Consider the following 21,165-nt stretch of genomic DNA (forward strand, 5'->3'; position numbering starts at 1 on the left):
TTAGTGATTCTCATTGCCTCCAACGAAGTTCAAATACCATATGTAGGACAATAGCCAGCACCCTTTATAAAATATTTTATCTTTCTACTTATCTCCTATTACATAAAACTTTAGAGTCCAAGCACTCTTAAAAAGTATGCCTTGTTCCTGCTATATTGCTAAAGTAAAGTATTTTCTCATTCTTATGTTCTTATATAAAGACCTAACTAAAGTCCATCTCAAGTTCCATTTTCTCATAAAGCCTTATAATATTCACAAATCACCATGCTTCTTCCAATTTTTGGCATGATTCTTTATCTTTTTCACATACATTGACAGTTCCACTAACCTGCTAAATCCTGACTAAATTGTGTAACTTTCTGGATTCCTAAGACTTAGCTAGTAATGAGCACTCAATAAATTTTACTATGCTAATGACAGTAATGATTATGATAAGAATTATGGCTTGGAATATATATTGGCTTAGAATGGAAAGGGGTCATGTAGTCAGAGGAAATACAATGAAAAAACTGAATACTATAGTTCTCTGGTGAGAAATTTTATTTTAAAAATAATTATTATTGAAAATTTTAATATATATTTTATATTAAGACATTTTATCACAGTATTTGTTATACTTACACATTGAAGTTGCTAATGTAGGGAATTAAATAAAGTGATATGTGACACATATGTCATATATTTCATAGTCCAACATGTTTTTAATACAAACTTTCCATGATATTCTTATCATTAATATTTCTTTTACAATTTTGTCTTCATGATTGTTGTGCTTAAAAAATCATAAGATATAATTGCATGTATGCCATGGATCTCTGTATTAAAGAGTATAAAAATATTAATACACCATTGGATTTTTCTAAGCATTCATAGTGTGGGATGGCCCAATTCTTTTGTGCTAAATCTTTTAGAATTATTCAACTCCACTGAGGTAGACTCTATTTCTCTTTCTCCTCTAATCTAACCCCCAGGGCCACTGCTATAAGAGCATGTTATCCTGCTAAATTAAGAAGCCCATCCTTGTTGTTTTGTGTGTACTATTTAGGCCATCAGCAGACAAAATGGAAATTGTATTTTATAACCCACAGCGTGGTCCACAGGGGAAATGAGGAGTTGATAAGTATATATCCAGTACACGTACTCTAAGTGATAATTAAAACTGGTACACAGAAACACAGAATGAAACATGGAATAAAATCGTCGATCTAAAAATTGTCAATTTAAAAATCTCGCCTAATTTTTCTGCAAATAACAATTCTCAAGAATCTTATCAAATACCCACCTCTGCCCTCCTGGGTTCAATTTAGATGAGGAAAAAAGAAGTAGAAAGAAAGCTTATTTGTACTTTAGGAAGCCCTGTTGGGGCCACCGTCGTGAAGATGATGTTGGCATTTCCATTACTTTCTGGGATAAAGTATAGCATAAAAGGTCAAAGACACGAATGGCTTAATACTTATATTAGTTATATAATCAATTAACTTATAAAATTCAGGTGGAAAATAGCGTCCTTTTACATTAAAGAAAACCTTGATTTATTTCCTATTTCAAATGCTTATTATTCAAATACAATTTAACCCATTTCCTCTAGAAGCTAGGCTTTTATATATGGTTGTATTTATCTTTCTGGTTTCCGTACCTTAAAATTCTACTTTAAGAAATAAAATTCTATAATTATTAAAATGAGAAAATAAAGAGAACATGTGTTGACCAATTTAATGCCATACATGTTTATTTTCTAACTTGAGATTCAGTTTTCTTTCAAACACTGTCAACAAATACTATAAAAAGTAAACTTTGTCCCACCATCTCATCCAAAAACACTTTTAAGCCATGTTTGTACTACTGAAATCTTCTAAAGTAGTTAAAATCAAGAAATAAATTAAATATATTGTACTGGGTTCAAATCCTGATTTACCATTTCCTGAGTGGCCTAAGGCAGAGTACTTAAATTCTCTAAGCGTTAATGTCTTCATTTATAAAATGAGAATAAAAATAGTATAAACCCAGGACATTTGGGTTTTTTTTAAATGCATAAACAGAGCTTGGCACAAGCTCCTGTCACAAAGTAAATGCTTAATAAATGGCAACTCTTAACATGACTAAATATTAGATATCTAAAGAACTAGCAGAGCAATAATACATAGCTATCAAATAAAGGCATATTCAAAACCAAAGTTATAAAATGAATTAAATAAAATGTAATAAAATGATTTCTTTCCCGTGTCTACATGTAAGAACTTGGTTGAATTTTACTATTCTACTGGATATATGATGCAAAACATCTTTAGAAATTATTTTCTGAGATTTTTTTCCCACTGTTGCACAGGCTAGCATGTTAAAACTAGATACACCATTACCATGATATAAATTGAAAGACCATATATTTATTATGGTAGACAATGCCCCAATACACTATGTGCTGAGACAAGACAGAGAGAGAGAGAGAGAGAGAGAGAGAGAGAGAGAGATTGAGTTATTACCCCAGAGATGAAGTGTTTAGGAAGAACTGAAGATGAAATCTTGGCGTTTACGATTACCTGGACAATCCAGCCCAGCAGCAACATCCTAATATACAGGAAGCTTCAAAACTACCAACGTAACTGCCTGTGGTGTCTACCACTGAGCCACATGCTGCTACTATAAATATATTCTACCACATTGAAAAGCAGGGAAATAAAGAAGCAGTTAAGACTGGCAGAACAGTTTTGTGCAACTGCATGATTTGTTATTTTCAATAGATATTTCCTTTGTAAACCAACAAAAGCATTTTTACAATGATCTCAACAGATTATTTATTATAGCATTGATCCCATATTCACAAAGCCATTTTCCTTTTCCAGTCTCTAATAAGCGTCAACATGTTTCGAATCATACTTTCAATTAAAAGCATTTTATTAGATGCAAAATATCTGTTATGTAGGTTATCTAAAGGCACTCACACCTGTTCAAAGGACAGGCTTCTGACCAGATGTACACATATAAGAAATCTGCAGTAAGTGATATATTAAAAACACTAGCACCATTTACTGTATAAAGTAATCCTATAATAAATCTTTCTGTAGAATGAATATCTGGTTCCTAATTTATATTTTGAGAGAATTCAGGCTGTCACATATACTGAAAATCTAAAAATGTTAAACATTTACTAGAGAAAAAGGATAAGGGCTAAGAGATATTGAATATCTACAATGTGCCAAGCAGCCAAGCAGTGTGCTACAAGTTTTTCCTAACTTATATTATTTAATTCTTATTAAAACACTATTAGAAATTAGCACACTAAAGTTAAAAGAATTAAGTTTAAGGTGATTTATAATCGTGCATATATCTGTATCTACCACCTATCTATTTGTCTAGTGAGGTTAGAAAGCTAGATGTATTTGATCTTCAACACTTACTGTTCTTTATCCGTGTTGTTTTCAACCTGTGAGGTGTAGCTATTTAGAAGACTATCCCATTTAGTACAGATATGGATCCCTCCCGGCAAGCATATTCTGGAAACTAAATAAATAGTTTGTCTCCATGTAATACCATTTATTGCATATAGGTGTTATGATAAATAAAATGCAAATCCACCTAAAACATTTCTGAGGTATAGTATATTTAGTCAATATTTTTGTTTCACTCAATATGTAGTAGAACTATAAAAATGGAAGTTTTATAAAATTTTTGACATTTAAAATGAATATTTCAAAATAGGGGAACCTATTAAACCATACGTAAATAGAGACATACTTTAAAATTTATAACCTCTCTAACTATTAAGTAAACGCAAACACTTCCAATTTTAGAACAGTTAGCCAAAGATGGTCATATTCTGGCATGTGATCTTGCTAAGCTTTCCACAAGCTCGTGTTAGAGTGAGGTTTGGAACTGAGCCTAAAAAGAACATTTGTAGCTGTCAATCCAATGGCAGTCTGCATAGGCATCACTAATAGAGAGACACCTTGTCAGGCTTTACAATTATATTAACATGCAGATAATGAGAGAAAGTAGCAATGCTACTCACATGACTACAAAAGCACAATGTTTCACCTACATTGACCTCTATGTCTCCTTCCGGTGCATTCCAATCTTTACTTTTTTGACCAATTCTAAAACCTGAGGCACTGCAAAATATGACAGTATTTGAGAATCTGGTTTCATGGATGGCACGGCAGTCTGAACTCGGGGGGCGGGGGTTGGGGGGGTGTATGTTCTCCTATGTGGCCATGATGCGCTGCAGTAAATGACTATTTTCAAGAGTACATTATTGCAGCAGTATAATAAATAGCATCTTAATGGCCTGAAATAGTTAATAAGCTCTGTAGAACTTCTAACTTAGCACTAGAATAATGACTCAAGGCACTGGGGAGAGCAGGAACAATAAGCAGTTTTTCTTTTATTTCAGTAATTGTTTTGGATTTTCTCTTTGACCTCTATCATGCAGCTAATGAAGTTAGTGATTTGGGGTCCAGGCAAACATTTTTGTTTGACATACTATTTAGATAATTAAAATGACTTAAATTTGACTTTTCGTACTTTTTTTTTTTTTTTTTTTGGTATTTTTTGGAACCAAAGCTCTTTTTCCAGTGCGATATGAAAAATGTTTATCAATACCATCTAGGACCAGCTTAGTCTGCTTTTATGGTAAACCTGACACCAGTTTTAAAATCAGTGGTCAGCTGTTGGCAGACTTCGAAATATTATTTCCACCAATATCTAGTTAGGCATTTTATTGGTTGTTGTTAAAATACATGTGCCCCCAGGCATCTCTTCATCTTTTAAACATTTTGTTCTCTGAACTCTGACCACCCATCAAATCAAGATAGGTTGAGAATTGAAAGTCCCTGGTGAGAATTCTGGTTCTTTTGTTTAAATGAACAGAAACTATCTGTAGACTTGCTGGCCAGTAGAGGAGACAGATCTCCTTGTACAACTCCCCAAGCTACAGAAATAAGAGAGAGTTTACAGTAGCTTAAAAAAAAAAAAAAAAAAAAAAAAAGGCATCTCATAGTTTTTTAGGCACCAATCCCACTCAAAACCAGATGTCTGACTTCAAAGACTAGGTCAGATGTGTCATACAGCCCATCTTTATGTCCACATTTTTGTTAAGATATAGTTCCCAAGGCTACTATGCATAGACTTGAGGGGTCTTACATTTCATCAGACACAAATGTGCTATTACTGTAGGCCTTCTTCTGCTGTCCTTCCCTTTCAAATTCTCTCCCTTTTAAGTGAAATCTACTGCCAAATTATCTAAATTTAAACTTACATTTAATATATTTTTAGAACTGCTTTTATCTGAAAGCATAATTTCCATTTTTTAGTACATCACTTTAAAATACACACGTGAAGGATTCTTTATAGATGTGAATGATTGATAGATAGATAATGAAAGTCTGCTCACTATTTGTTATATGTGTAACACCCATTTCAGATGAGAAGAGTTAAACTTGTGCAACAAATTCAGAAAAACACTCTTGCTTTAGTCCATGCTTTTTGGGATTTAATTCTCACAAAGGCAAAACTGTCTCACATTTTATAATAAATGTAGAATTCAGAATATGCATCAATTGCATTTGCAAACAGCACAATCCAGTGAATATCACCAAAGGTCATGTGGTTTGCAAAAGTAATTAGCTAATTTTGCTGTGCACACTTTTAGTTAATCAAGTATTTCTTTTCTATATGAAAATGAACATTGATTCAGTGTATTGAGAAGCATAAGTCAAGCGTTAAAAGCTCCACTTCACGTAGAGAATAATTTAATTTCTTGTCCTCATAATTCAGTTCAAAAGATGTTTGAATTTATTTGAATAACTCTTCAAACTGAAAAATAAAATTCTGCTAATCCTTTCAAATCTCTTAATGTTTTCTAAATTTCAAGTCCCTGAGTATAGTTCACAAAAATAACCTGTTGATGAAGCAAACTCCTGTTTATTGCTTATTACAATAACTGATGATTACATTTACAGAATCTTAGTAGAACCCTAGAGAGGGGAGGGAAATGCTAAACATTTATGAGATTTGGGAAATTTTGAGGCAGGGGCTTGATTAAGATTGGGCAAATCCATGACCTAACCGTCGAAGATTGATAGACACAGCCAGGCAGGACTTACAAAGTGAGTCTTGTAGATTTGATGAACACATTTGAACTATCTACTGAAACTAGTTCTGTACCTTCAGGACATTTTTTGAAACAAAGTTATTTACAGTTTCACCTCTCCTGAGTAATAGTTTCCTAAAATAGAAAGGGTGTGTTAATTTAGTCAGTAAACTGTGGAGGTATACATGGTTTTGGTTACAAGTTGGAAACAGTGACCACAACACCAGCTAGCTAACAAAGCCATGATACATATTCCCTGCATTATCAGCACATGAGAGGCAATTGACCCATAACTAATATTTGCATAAGTATTTTTCCACTTTCCTATATTTAACCTTTCACTTTCCCATTCATTTTTTACAAAATCCTATGAGGTACGCCTGATAGCTATATTATTATCCACCATTGAATAGATACCAGAATTGCTTTTCAAAGAGGCTGTTGGGTCTGAGAATACATAACTAATGAAAGGAGAGCAAAGTCTTGAACCCAGGTCTTCTGACTTGGAATTCTTCTTTATTGCTAAAGGGTTTTATTAACCACTATTTTTACAGACTTCATTTGCTGTTTTGTTTTTTAAGTAGCTCAATTCAGAAAGTTCTGCATAAGGTACTAGTGGATGTTACCATTCTGTAATGCTTTTTTGCCAGTAGGCAATTTGAATAGAATCTGAACTAGGTAAAAATGTGAACTAGTTGTATTTTCAGCCTCCTTTCTCATAACCTCCTATTATCATCCCATGGGAAATGTACTCCAGAGGAAACTATCTGAATTTGATCGATAAAAAATTTTAAAGAGCAATTATAACCACTAAGAATATGAAGTGCTGACCCCTCTGCCTTCCACTAGAGATTTTTGCCTTCCAAGTAATTAGGCAGAGGAATGCTGTTTTGTCAACAGGAGCCTATGGGTTTTTGTGGTTTTTTTTTTTTTTTTCTGTTTGTTTGCGGCACTTATTCCAAGCTGAGAAGTCACTCATTTTCCTATACTTATCTGCAATGAACATCTACTACATGCTGAATTTTTAGGAGAGTCGTCTGTTGTTCCATTCTCTCCTTGGAATAGAATTTCCTATCTTATCAGATAGAGGAGGACAGTCACATAACCTCTTTCACACTTCCAGATTCTGTGAAGTAGCAGCATAGCACATAACTGTTAAGGAGAAATTTATTCTAATCTCCTCTTCTCTTGACTGCACATCTGGATTTTCATCTGTTTACATGTTTCATTCATTTATTCAAAAAATTATTGAGCTCCTACTGCGATCTAGTCCTGTGCCTAGGATTCTGTTGCGAACAAAACAGACGATATGCTTTTTTTCATCAAACTTGTATTTTGTGGTTTTCCTAAAAATCAAATGCCCAAGAATGAACTTCAATTTTATCTTCCCTAAAGTTAGAAAGAGATTCAGATATATGTGTGTAGATCATGGTGTACCATTTAATTAAATAGTATGTATTAATATTATCTGGCGTTCAAGATGTAAAGATGAACATGATAATGGCTCTTCCTCTGAGTAAAGAACACACGTAAAAATAAAAATAGTACAATGTGATAAGCACAATAATTACAGGAAACCTTCTGCGTTCACCCTAGTGAAAGTGAACTTTCCTCCATTCAGGATATTAACTGTGCTCGTTTCCTTCTTTATTTTTTTCTTCAGCATTCATCACTATCTAGATAGTCTACATTTTACTTATTTATCTTTTTTGTTTGAATCCTTGTTAAAGGAAGCCACATGAGGTAGGACTATGTGCCTGTCACATTTCACTGTTATATCCTTAGTCCCCAGAACAAAGCCTGATGCAAATATGTACTCAAAAAATAATTTCTTCCAAAACATGTGAGAATTGTAGTGGGAATTGTCATCTTAGTGAATTTAGTCTTTATTCCATAGACACTGTGGGATCTTAAGAGTTTTTACATCATAACTATGTAGTAGGGTTCAGGACAGAAGGGTACCTGAGATTCAGGCAGCAGTGACCATTAAGAGCTAAAAATAATGAGAGCAGTTTAGGCATAGTTCCAGCTCTTAGATGATTTTTGACCCTGTGGAAAAACACTCTCCATATCAACTTATAATGATCATAATAATCATACTTTGCATGTAAACACAGAGGTTTAGTTCAGAACACTTAAATCATAGAAGAGTTAATTCACTGAATAAAGTGTTAATGTATTTTCCAGAAGTGCCTGATAACTCCAGGGAGCAGTTCAAACACTAGGAGATTCTGGCTCAGTATGTAACAGAATTTGGGTTAAGAGAACTATGTAAGGCTTGAAAAAACAGAATCATAGAAATTAGAAATGAAAGGGACTATTAGATCATATTGTCCATCTCCTGCCAAGGCAAATTGTTGCTGAAGGTATATTATAGCTTTATTCTTTGCAGTAGATTTTTACAGACTTCCCAGGAGAGATTTCTCATCTGTCCAGAATGCGGTGATTTTTTTCCCCAGCATCTCACCACTAGAAAGCATGGATTTTTACTGACAATGCTATTTTGGGGAACACATTGATGTCCAGCATCAATTTCCATTAGCTTTTTGTATCAGTAGATACAAAATCTAGCTATTGAAAAGAGAGGTTTATGAAATTTATTTCTACTTTATCACATTGTTTTTATAAGGTGCAATATATTTAATTTGATATGCCAGATATTTAAGAAGCTATCAATAAACATGAAGAATCATTAAAAACAGAAAAAATGTAAAACTCCTTAGATGATTAATTTAATTATTTATTTTGTTGGCTTTTATGTATAAAATACCAAAACAACCACTAGTCTATGCAGTTTATTAAAATGTATTAATAGTTTTTACATGCCACTCCTCTATGATGTAAGACAGGAATTCTCTATTTTACATAATAATCAACATGATCCTGAAAAGGTTAAGGATATGAATGTGAGACCTCAAATTCAGGGTACCTGACTCTTCCTCCAGTGCTCTGTCTAATTCACTGCTTTTGGTGAAAAAGAGCCTATGAAACCACAATGTTGGAAAATGTATTATGGTCACTTATCATAATCGCTTCTAATGATTTTTTAATTTGAGCAGTTGAACTCTTATCAGAAAATCAATTTTATATCTTTTTCAACATAAAACATTATTATTTTCAAATCCAGTTTTTTTAAAAAGACAAATATCTACATTCTGCTCTCAGAGTTCCACGACTGAATCTAAAAATAGCAAAATGGTAAATAGAGCTTGTCTTGTCACTCATCAGCTATATTTATTTATGGTAAAGTAAATGTAAGTCTCAAATTCTTTAATCTGGCAGTCTTTGCCATATAACTTAATTATAAAATCTGTATCTGGCTCTCCAAATGGTAATTTAGATATATTAACAATTTGTAGGATGTCGGCTCTTTTAACTTTTGAATTGTTTTTATTATGGGCTATGGAATCTGGCTAGTCTATATCTACCACTTTATTTCGGGAAAAAAAAATGGTGATGATTCAAAGAGTTAAAAATTCAAACATCTACAAGTTACAAAATAATTGATGAAATGAGGCAGATGGGCTTGGGGGCAGACTGGAAAGCTGATAGCGCAACTAAAGCTTGCAGATTTGCTAGTACTTCTAAAAATTACTATGGGCCAGGCACTCTTCTGTGTAGTTTACAGATATTAATTTATTCAATCTCCTCAACAGCCTGAATAATGAAGTACAATTATCATTCCCACTTTAAGGTCAAGGAAACTGAAGTATAGAAAAGGTAAGTAACCTGGCTAAGGAACACAACTAAGGAGTAAAATCAGGAAGTAAACCCAGAGCCCATGTTTTTCACAACTTTACTATAGGGCCTCTGCTCAGCTCCCCAGCCATAGCGACATGAGAACAGTTTGGTCACTTCTGTTTTTTTGTTTGTTTGTTTGTTTAAAAAAGAAGCCATAAACTCATAATTTTTTTTTTTAACTGAGGCATCAGGTATACAATAAAATGGTTTGATATTTTTATATATTGTGAAATGGTCATCACAATAAATCTAGTTAAAGCCTATCACCACACATAATTACAGAATTCGATTTTCTGGTAGTGAGAACTGTTAAGATTCATTCTCTTAGCAACTTCCACTATGCAAGTGTTATATAAAATTTCTCAATTTTTAAATGTCGGCAACTAATGGAAAATATTTTAAAATACAATATGGGTCCAACAGAAAACATCAATAGCGAGATCTAGCAATAAGCCTTTAATTTCTGACCTCTGCTTGATGCCTAAAAAGCACATGATGAAAATTGTCAGATTTTCTGGAAATTTCCCAAATGGCAAATTTTCATTTGTCACCTCTCAGGGCACTCCCAGTGCCCCAACACACATTAGAATCCACTTTTGTCAATAAGCACAGGTTAGTGATTTGCTGGTCAAAGAGATTTGTAAAATGCAGGCAGAGCATATCTCAGGGAATCTTCTAGAAACATCCAGGATGAGAAAATAGAAGAAAGTTCGGACATGAGTAGATACAATGGCATGCTTCCATCCAGAACTACTGTGGAGATCCCATTTGAAAGCAGGACACACACTGGTGTGATAGTGAAAGCCTCTTTACTTCCAAGCAGCTAAAATCATTTTCTGGAAATTATCCCAGATATGAAGCAGACACTTGGAAATCAAGGCCAAGACCAAAATACATACCCTATTCCACTCTCACAGTCAGTTAATAAGGCTGCGATTTGAACAAGTTGGATCTTAACTGTTAGGACCTTTCCTCAGCTCAGTGCTCCTTAAAAAAAAAAAAGAACCTAATAAGCCGTCATTTTAAATTGTAAAATTGGTGACCTAAATCTTAAATGAAATCACTTACTAAGAAACAGTTCTCTAGTGATCTAAGATTCTCACAGACGTTTAAAAAAGAAAAATGCATGGGAAAACAACAACAACAAAAAATATTACCTGTAATATTATTTAACATGTATTTGTTTATTATTTACTCAATTCTGGAGTCAATGAATTCGTTTACATCTACCAGTCATTTAATCTTCACAGTTGTGCTAAGCAGACAGGATTTGCCCGAATTTACAGAATTACAGAGAAGAAGAACCAGGATTTAAATCTAGTCCTCTGACGCCAGATTCCACTGACTTAAATACTCATTATGCCAAGGTACTTTACACAAGCAGTGTTTCCTTTAATAAAAGAGTCACAAACTGCACATGGACTTGAGCCTGGAAGAGACTTACAATGTACATTTATTGATTTGAAATAAGAATCAATTTAATATTTTTGTCTAATACAAAGAATAGTAAATGCAATAGGAAGAAATTTTATATTTTATTTAAGGCAATAATAGTTATTATTCTATAATGAACTATATAAGGGGAGTGAATTTTAATGTTATTCTCAGAGCAAAAGAAAAAACAAAACAAAATGTTTCACTTCCTTTGGATTACATTATAGTCAGGTAATATGACAATTTTATTTTTCTTTTTAGAGGTAGTGAGAATGGCAAATCTTACACAGTTTTCCAAGGGTAGGAATATTTTATAATATTTTTTTAAGTTACAGTTATGTAATTTAAATTTCACTAAGATAAATTAGTTTAATTTATTTATGAATTAATAATTTATCTACTCTTTCTTTGCTTTCTTAGCAAGGTATAGTTCTGAATTTCATTTGCTGAGTTGACTACATTGTGTTGGCAGAGATTAGTAGAATGCACATTGAGTGAAACGTGTCAGTGGACCACAGATGCATTTAAGATTGTTTATGCTCAAGATCTAGGATCACAAGATTTTGATACACTCTATTTTCCAAATAAACGTATACTTTACAGCATGATGCTGGTCACATGGAAAAGAAAAAAGCAAAACTTTTTTTTTCAAGTAATTTTTACTGTATAATCTGTTCCCCCTATCATACTATAAGGATTTTGACAGCCCGGACTGTGTCTTCTTTATCTCTCTATTCTTGTTCCTAACTCCTGCCACAGTGCCTCACATTGTAATGTTTAGTATCTAAAAAATGGATGAAAAATTCAAAAAATGAATGGAGGCAGAAAGAAAGTGTGTTAGAGAGAGGGAGAGAGAGAGAGAGACTCTATGTTTTCACTACTAGTCTAGATAGTAACACACCAATGGACGGACACATCATAATCAAGGCTACCCCTACAAACACTACTTGTATTTTTTCTCAGGGGTACCCTTCCTGTCTTCTTCATGCCTCTCTGTGCTTTTCAAGCAGCACAGGTTTTTTTTATGCTCTCACTATCATCCTTTTTTCAAGAATCTACTCTTAAGAAAATAACCAGTGTCTCTCATAATGCTCAAGTATAAACTTCATGCAACTTTGTGCTGCCCAGGGATGTTTTATAACTCATTTTTGTCTCTTACTGAAGGAAATACAGGTGTTGGAGGGGGAAAAGTAATAATAGAGCCTTCCAAGATAGAAACCTGAAACTTATTCTAAGAGAAAGAGTCTAGAGGAAGGAAGAGGAGAGGGAGGAGCCTGATAGAGATGGATGGGAAGATAAGGACAAAGAGGGAGTCACATGTGGCAAGTTAACTAAGCAAAGTCACTTAGTGAGAAATGATATTAAGCTTGTGTTTCCCTACTGAAAACCCCTTCTGACAGAAACCAAAGCTACTTTCTTCTCCAGACCACCCAGTGGCCCCCTCTCTATCCTATGCCTTGCTTTATCTAAGGTCTGGGTCCTCAAGGCACTTAAACGTCATTTTATGAGAAAGAAAAAGAGAGAGAGTAAAGAGTTTGTTTTAAGGGATCAGGACAGCCAATATGGTTCCTCACAGCCTTCAGAGGAAAATCCGGTTTATCTTTACAGCAGGGCGAATAATAGTCCCTGAGCCCTAAGTAGCATGGCAGAATTTGTCATAGTACAACTAGGTGGAAGTTGAGGAAGAAGAAAAGGAGAAGGAAGGGAGGAAAAAATGTTACTCATCTGTTCATATATTGTTTTCTTCATGGTATTATTTTTCATAATAATATGTGGAAAATCAAGGAGAGATTGTCTCTTGATTTTATAGAAAAAGAAAACTGAGGCACCAAGGAATTTTAAAAACTACTTCAGAACTCATAGCTAGTTAATGACAGACTAGACATAGGATCTCATTTCTTTAATATTTATCCCAGGACTAGTTTCAGCAGAACATACAGGTTATAAGGTCTTAAATATTTGGCAACAAATGATATAGGTAAAGTGAAAGTGAAAATATGAATGGAAAGCCACCCAGAGGATCGGTGAACAGTTGTGTATTTTGAAAGTATGATGATTAATACTGTAAAGATGATAAGAAATTGATTCCCTCAACCAAAACTGCACAATGTTATTTTCATAGTTAATAATCGCTATACAATTTTGTCAGTTAAAAAATTGTTTCATTAACGGATATTAAAGATATTTGGTTTAATATCTGACATATAAAGCCTTTATATATCATTGTACTTTATAACCCGATAAATAATAAAACATAGGATTTAGTATCAAAAGACCTATTTGTACATTCTAGTTCCCTATATGTATGACCTTGGGTAAATGTTCTTGTTAGCAAATGACAGTTTTAAAAAGATGCTCATGTGGTTGTTTGTGGGAATTAAAAGAAATAATCTGAAACACGTGAGCAAGATCACTGCATATTAAGATCTGCAAACAGAAAATAGTGGGACCATTTTATGCTAGTCTATTCGAGTAGTTGTGGGGCAAGAAAGGCATAATTAACTTTCCATCTGCACATTAGTTATCCTTGCTATATTTTAATTTTGTATGGAATATATAGTCCTGTTACAATCAGAAAATAAAGTGTATTTAAAATGAGATTGTCAGTAATGACACAAAAGGACATGAGGAGCCAGCAGTGGCATGCAGTGAAAAGCATACAGCCTGACTCTGTGTTGTTCCAGTCCAAAGTGTAAAATTGGAATATAATCCTGAGAAAATCGTTAGAAAAATTTAAACTGATGGGCATTCTGCAAAATGTCTGGCTTATAACCTTCAAAAATTTCAAAGTCATGAAAATCGAAGAAAGGCTGAGGATCTGTTCCAGATCGGAAGAGATGAAGCAGATATGACAAGTGAGAATAATACTTGATCCTAGATTTTGGCCTTTTGCCTCAGTGGGCATCATTGGGAAAGTGAGTGAAATTTGAAAAAGTTCTCTTGGTGTACTTGAACATTTTTTTACTTGTACAATTTTTTTGGTACTTGTTCAACTCTTCTGGAAATTTAAAATTGTTTTAAAAGAAACTATTTTTTTGAAAATGAGATTATGCTTGTAAAATATCTCACATAGTGACTGACATGTAGTAGGTGTTAAATAAATGTCACTTCTCTTTCATTCCCGTAATTCAGCAGACAACACTTTCAGTTAGATATAACTTACTAAATGTGAATTCTGTTATTTTAATGTTGTTGTTTTTTTTTTAATAAAATGAAAAAGAGACTAACACGAAGACATTAAGAGCCTTTTTAGATCATAAATTCCTCAACTTGAAGGAAATGGACCTCTTCATTTTTGTTTTATCTTCTGAGAATAATTTGGGACCTCGAATAAAACAGACATCCAATAAGGACTTATTGAATACATAAACCATTTGTAATTTCTTACTTCAAAAGTTAAACAGACGTAAAATATTTTATCCTCTTTTGCCATTGGATAAGACATTCGATGGTTTACAAATAAGCTTCAGATTTCATTTTCATAGAAAACTGATCCCAAGGATTAAAATATCTATATTTAAATATAAAACTTAACTTGAAGCTTTTCTTTAAAAAAATGAAAAAGAAAAAGCAATTGTAATTACTTTGTTTCTGGTCTGGTGGATAGCAAATTGAATAGCACCCAAATACTTTCTTCTATAGACAAATCTATTTTCTATTAACCGTTAAAATATTTTTGAGCTAATGTCTAAATTTAAATGAAAATACACACCTCTCAACGCAAGCCATTTCTGGAAAGGATTAGGTTTTTCTGTGCAGTCTCTTATGATTCAGCTGTTCCGAGAGAATGAAGTCAATTTCGTTACTTGTATATTTTATCATCTGATTTCAGAGATTCTCTGCTTTGATTACTTATAAGATGACACAGTTCTAGGATGCTGACACTGACTGACATACGGGCGTAAATCCTCAGATGAGAATGTAAGCTGATCAGATAAAAAGGTCTGGGCTCTACTAGAAAGTACTAGTAATTTCCCAGCTGAAAGTGAGACTTGCAGAAGTTTCCTAGATAGGGTAGAGGCAGTTTGCTCACACACCCTAGCCTTTCCTTAGGAGAACATTCTTCCTCTACCTTTGGTCCCAAGGGATTTCTCTCAGAAGACATCTTCAGCCTTTCTGACACTTGCTTTATGATTGCTGATTAAAGCTCAGTGATTCTGTTTTTGATCAAGTACATGCTCTGTCTGAGAAAAGAATATTGGGATATCTTTTTAAATTCCTAAATCAGTCCCATATGACTAATTAATATGCAAACCTATCTAAGTCCTTAAGGATCCTACAGATCTAAATCACTCTAAAAACCAAAAGTAACCTTGAACTTTTCCTGCTGTGTCTACTACAGACAGCAAACGTTTGAAAACAAAATGAATAAAACAAAGCAATCCAGTCAGTCAGATAACCCATTCAGAGGTCACAAAGGAGCTTGGTCTAGTTTTCTCCAGTGGGATTATATTCTTAAGCCAAAGTTTGTAAAATAGTGTGTTTCTCTGGTTATCAAGACAAAGCAGGACACCTAAGAGCAACTGGGAAAGCCATCGAATTCCTCTAGTGGACAAGCTTTGTGGAGAAGGAGAAAAAGTCGGATTGTAACCCATATATCAATGGAAACTGTAACCAAGGATTGTTTGCAGTCTACAGAGTCTGGCCAACTGATTTTACAATAAATGCATGCTATAGTTGAAGATTGCCAATTCTCAATGACCTAATTTTAAGTTTTATGATACTATGATGTTATATAGTTGTTGTTTTTTTTTTCTTCAGGTCAGTATGATCATCATGGAGCTTTATAGGAAACCTACAGGCAGTAAAATTTCAAACACTAGGCCAATAGAATAAGAAAAAGGTGAAATATTTAAGAGAAAATAACCTTTTATCTGTGAATTATTTTCCTTCTTTTGCATATAGTGAAAGTGTACTTTTGAACCCAATTGTAAAGGACTCTAAATGGTGTTCAGTATACCTCATCAAATAGGAGCTTATCATTTGGGAAGGCAGAAAGCCATAATGCAAATTTTAAATTAGTATTAGAAAAAGTACCTGCAATGGCTTTGATTATCCAGTCAGCTATGAATAGAATATTACTTGTTGGCTTTTATCATTGTGTTATTTTGTTACTATATTAAATTATTCATAATGTATAGTAATAAACCTACAGCCTTTGATATCTCAGTGCGTCTTTTTGTCTTCTGAAGACTGTGGTGTTTGAAGCAACTATTGATAAAAGAGAATGGAACAAATGGTCAGTTCACACCTCAGCAAACCTCCTAACTGGAGCCTAATAGCAATTCATTATGTATCTTTAAAAATGCAATTATGGTTCCCAAAATTTTTCAAAGAAATACTTTACTAGAGTGAGACAAACCATGACTTGGCTGAGATTGTGTCTAACCTCATGAATAATAACACATAAACATGCATAGTGCACACTCGAGCTAACCACCTAGTTGTCTTTCTCAGTAGTGGAAAAGCACAGAATATAACATACTGAGAAAGTAATTCAACACCTGTGTCACGCTAGTCGCCTTTAACGGCTCCGCTCCCTCTTTTTGCATGAAGCAATCAGTAATAGGATAACTCTTCTTAAGGCTGACCACGAATCTAACAGGCAGCCACAAACAGCTAAATAGCACCTGCTTCCACAAATGGCTCTGGCAAGTGTAAAGCATGAGGCAATTTTTGTGCAGTTGTCTTATGGAAGGGATTACTGGTCATGAAATGTTCATTCTCTCCATAATTATGCATTGAAAGAGGTCAATGTATTCAAATAAGAGGACCAGTATTCAGATAAAAGGGCATTCCAGGAAGTTCACAGATATCGGAAGGTGATAGTGAAGCATGAATGAAGCACCAGGCTGAGAGGGAGAGAAATGGGAATGGGAGTGTGAGACTAATTCATAAAAGGTCTGGGATTCTGTTCTAAAGATTTTATACTTTATTGTATAGGCGGTAGAAAGCATCAGATCTTCTGCTCAAAATAGTGAGAGCATCGAGTACTAACAGAGACGGATGTGTAAACGTCATGCTTTCTCATGTCTGTGGGTTGCCTGCCAAGCATCCTTGTTTTGCTCTCCACAGCACCGTTTGCTCCAGCAGTTCTTCCCTGGAATGTTCTCTCCTTCCTTCTGCACTCATTTAACCTAACCAACCCCGATGAACTCAAAATTAACCCCTCTACCATGCTTTCCCTTGACATCCATTCAAGTCTTTATTATACTTTAATTACTATTTTAAATTGATTTTAGATGTATGATTTTTTTCACCCTTTAGTGTCTTTGAAATTCAGATGCACCTTACAGCTGATTGGGCAGAAGTCGTAGGTTACAGTCTCCGTCCGGGTATGTGAGAAATTGTTCAAAACTGTTATTCCTTTTATTTCTTCAATTGAGTTATGTGCCTAGTTAACACTAAACATATTAAGGTTAATTGTCATTTAAAGTGCCTTCAAAAGAATACACTATATTTCCCAAATGAAACACAAGTTACTGCGTATGTGGAAAGCACAGAAACACAGCAGAGGGCCATGAATTTGGTATTAGTGATACAAGTATTTCAAAGTAACAATAAAATGCTTTACTGGACCTAAGAAAGAAAAATACCCACAAGTACATGAATCCGGGTTGTTTTATTATTGAGATATTTGCAAAAGATTGCTATCACACGCCAAGCCAAGCGGCTGCTGGCAAGAGACGACCAAATCCCTGAAAATGGGCGAAAAAAACTTTAAAGCAATGAGAACCTAACCTAGTAGGACCCATTCCTGCGTTTGCAGGACTAACGTTAAGGTATGCTGTTCAATTTAAGTTGCCCGTATGTTGTATTTTTTCTTCCTTATTGGGATATACAATAATATGTGTACTTAATAATTTTACAATTAATTATAAATTTAATGAGATGTAATATTTTCTTTGCCACGCTTTTAGTACTTTTTATTTACTTCCTTCACCTTTTTCTCTCGTAGCTTTGTCATAATCAGACTGTAGGCTACCTAAAGGCAGGACCCTTTTCTCATTACTCTTTTTTTTACTCTCTGATACTTGCCCAGTACCTTCCGTCAATAAGAATTTTCACATGTTAGATAAGGAATCATTGTTTGTGGCTATCCATTTTGCACAAGGAGAAAGGCAGTTAATGGAGGAGAAGGTGAAAAAGAGTTTCACCAAGGTGTAGCCCACTGAATTCACCTCATTTACATTTGGCAGGTTGTCCAGTAGTGAGAACAGCAACTTTGAGATACACCTGAGTTCGTATACAGATGCCACCATTGATGAAATGTTTAAACGTTGCAGCTAGGCAAATTCACTAACCTCCCTAAGCCAAGTTTTCCAACTGTAGAGTAGGCATAATAGTACTAACATACAGTAATATTGTTTAAGGGGAAAAAGAGGTTCAGCACTCCATGTGACTAATATTAGATATTCAACAAGTGTCAATTTCCTTCTCACCCCTCTTAATTGTCAGTTTGCACAAGAAAAATCAGAAGGGGCTGCTCATTTTTATTAGCACTTGCATTGCAATCACATGTTCTGCAACTTGTTCAGAGTTGGCTGTTAATAAGAATTACCTGCCTATGAAAAAAAAATTCTTTTAATAGTGATACATGTTTCCCACCTTGGGGATTATAATTTAAAATCCAGAATGGTGGTCAGGAATCCATATTTTTAAATAGCTTCCTTCTTAGGATGGAGAATTACTGCTCTAGTAATACTAGATATTACTACCATCCACTCTAATTTAAAAGTTGCATCAATATTTGACATCTGTTTGGGGAGCAGAAGAGTTGAGAAAAGACTAAGAATGCAGGAAAACCATTGAAGAGGGCCACATGTACAATACGCTGTGGACTAGTTTATCAAGGTTGGAAAATCATGTTTTTTAGTGTCTTGTTTTTCCTTCAGAGTCATATGGTACTTAGTAATAATTTTTTGAAGTTGTATGCTAAAATGTAGTCTCTGGATTCACACTAAAATTAATGGTTACGACTTAGTCTTTAAATATTTAAGAAAAAATCTGCTCAGTCAAATTCTGATCCCATCCTTCATATAAGTTCTGGCTTCTATAGCCTATTATCTCTTCCAAGCACCATGGGAGCATTATAAGTATTACTGTGGATACAGAAACTCCGTTATTCAAATGGACACAGGGATGAAGCTCGATAAAGAAAATGATGCAATAATCATTTGAAGCAGTTTTGTGTTTGATTTCCCAGAATAGCAGCATTAAATACATATTGATACTAAAACACACACATACAGACACACCAACTAACAATGTTTATAGCCCTTACTTTTAAAGTCTCCTGACCCAGTAACCATTAATTCCAGAGAAGTATGTAACCGAGGAAAAAGAAGAGATGCCATTTATTGAGTGTCTGCTTAGTGCCAGGCAATATGCAAGAAAATTTATATATATTGTATCCCATCCATACAAGAAATGTCGAAGGTATGAATTACTTATATTTTATCCCCCCAAAAAAAATCAATCTGGGAAAAATTAACTGACTTGCCTAAGATGTGACCAGTAAGTAGAATTCATAGGGAGGTTAACTCCAAAAGCTAATAAACTATTGTTTATATTAATCCTACACATGAATCTAAACCAATACAAGAAAACAAGAATAGACTGAATTCTCCGCAAGCCTAAGGAATTTTAAATCATTAACTCTAGAGAATCCCTCCTCCCCACCAAAAGAAACGTCATTGTCATGCAATATATACTTACAAGATTTTGGCCTTAAATATAAACCGAGTGGAAGATTGTGTGTCAGATGTGCAATCAGAATGCTGGGAAGGCCTCAGTGCTCCCCTAAATTCTCCTGTACCCTTCATCGTATAAAAAGAGCATCTCCTGATACTGGAGAGTTCTCCAGCTGAGCTTCACCCATTATCTTAAAGCTTCAATACCTATTCAAATTCTTTTCCCCCTGGGAAGCGTAACACTTTAAACTGTCATCAGCCATTCACTTTTTAGTTTTGACCTGGGGATTACAAAAGAGGAAAGGAGGGCACTGGTGCCTGACTGGGGAGAGAAAATTTCCTAGAATAGAGCAGCTTCCCTGACAACCCTCACCCAAGAAATGATGTAGCCTAAAGCTGGCCTTGCACACAGCACTCTACAAGGTGGAATATGTTACAGAATTTCTAACAGACACAATCTTCTTGTCCCAGATTTGGGAACTACCCCCCAAGAAGCCTGAAGCCACGTCAAATCTGGGCTAAACTGTGTATTGATTTCATTTATATGTTCTACATTTAAGTAATCTTTCCCCCTAAGTCATTACTCGCAGGGAACTGTTATATTAGATAGATAGATAGATAGATAGATAGATAGATAGATAGATAGATGTATAGATATATAGATATATAGATACATATATAGTACTTAGTAATAAGTACCATATATCTAAGTACCATATAGATATATATATATATGATCCTGTTAGGAATAATCTGTTGTAGAGAAAAATGTAAGTACCTATATCAGAAAAGTACACTTTCCCGCTAACGGTTGGGGCTCGGTGCCTCTCCTGCTTGTTCTCTAACCACTCACAGAATGAAATGAAGTGCTTTTCAGTGGAAAAGAACCACAGGAAGTTTTTTCAGTGGTCAAACTTTAGGGGAGAGAATTAGTGCTGAGGCTTCTCTTTGTAGAGAGAGCTGTAGGAGGCCAATTAGGTAACTGCACAATCTCTGGGATATCTTGCCTGCTTTGCTTTACTCTAGCTTTACGTTAGCCCCCTACAAAATATTTTCAAAAAGAAAGGTTTCAAGAGTTTTTGCGATGGAATTTGTGGATGAAGGAATGAAGGTAATTTGATGTTATCTGGTTAATTGTTGTAAGATGTCTTAATCTGATAATGAACATTAACAATAATAGGTAGTGAAAAGACTCTCTCTGGAAAGTGTGAG

The sequence above is a fragment of the Pteropus medius genome, unplaced genomic scaffold (assembly GCF_902729225.1).
Source record: "Pteropus medius unplaced genomic scaffold, Ma_sr-lr_union100, whole genome shotgun sequence".
In the NCBI taxonomy this organism is placed as follows: Eukaryota; Metazoa; Chordata; class Mammalia; order Chiroptera; family Pteropodidae; genus Pteropus; species Pteropus medius.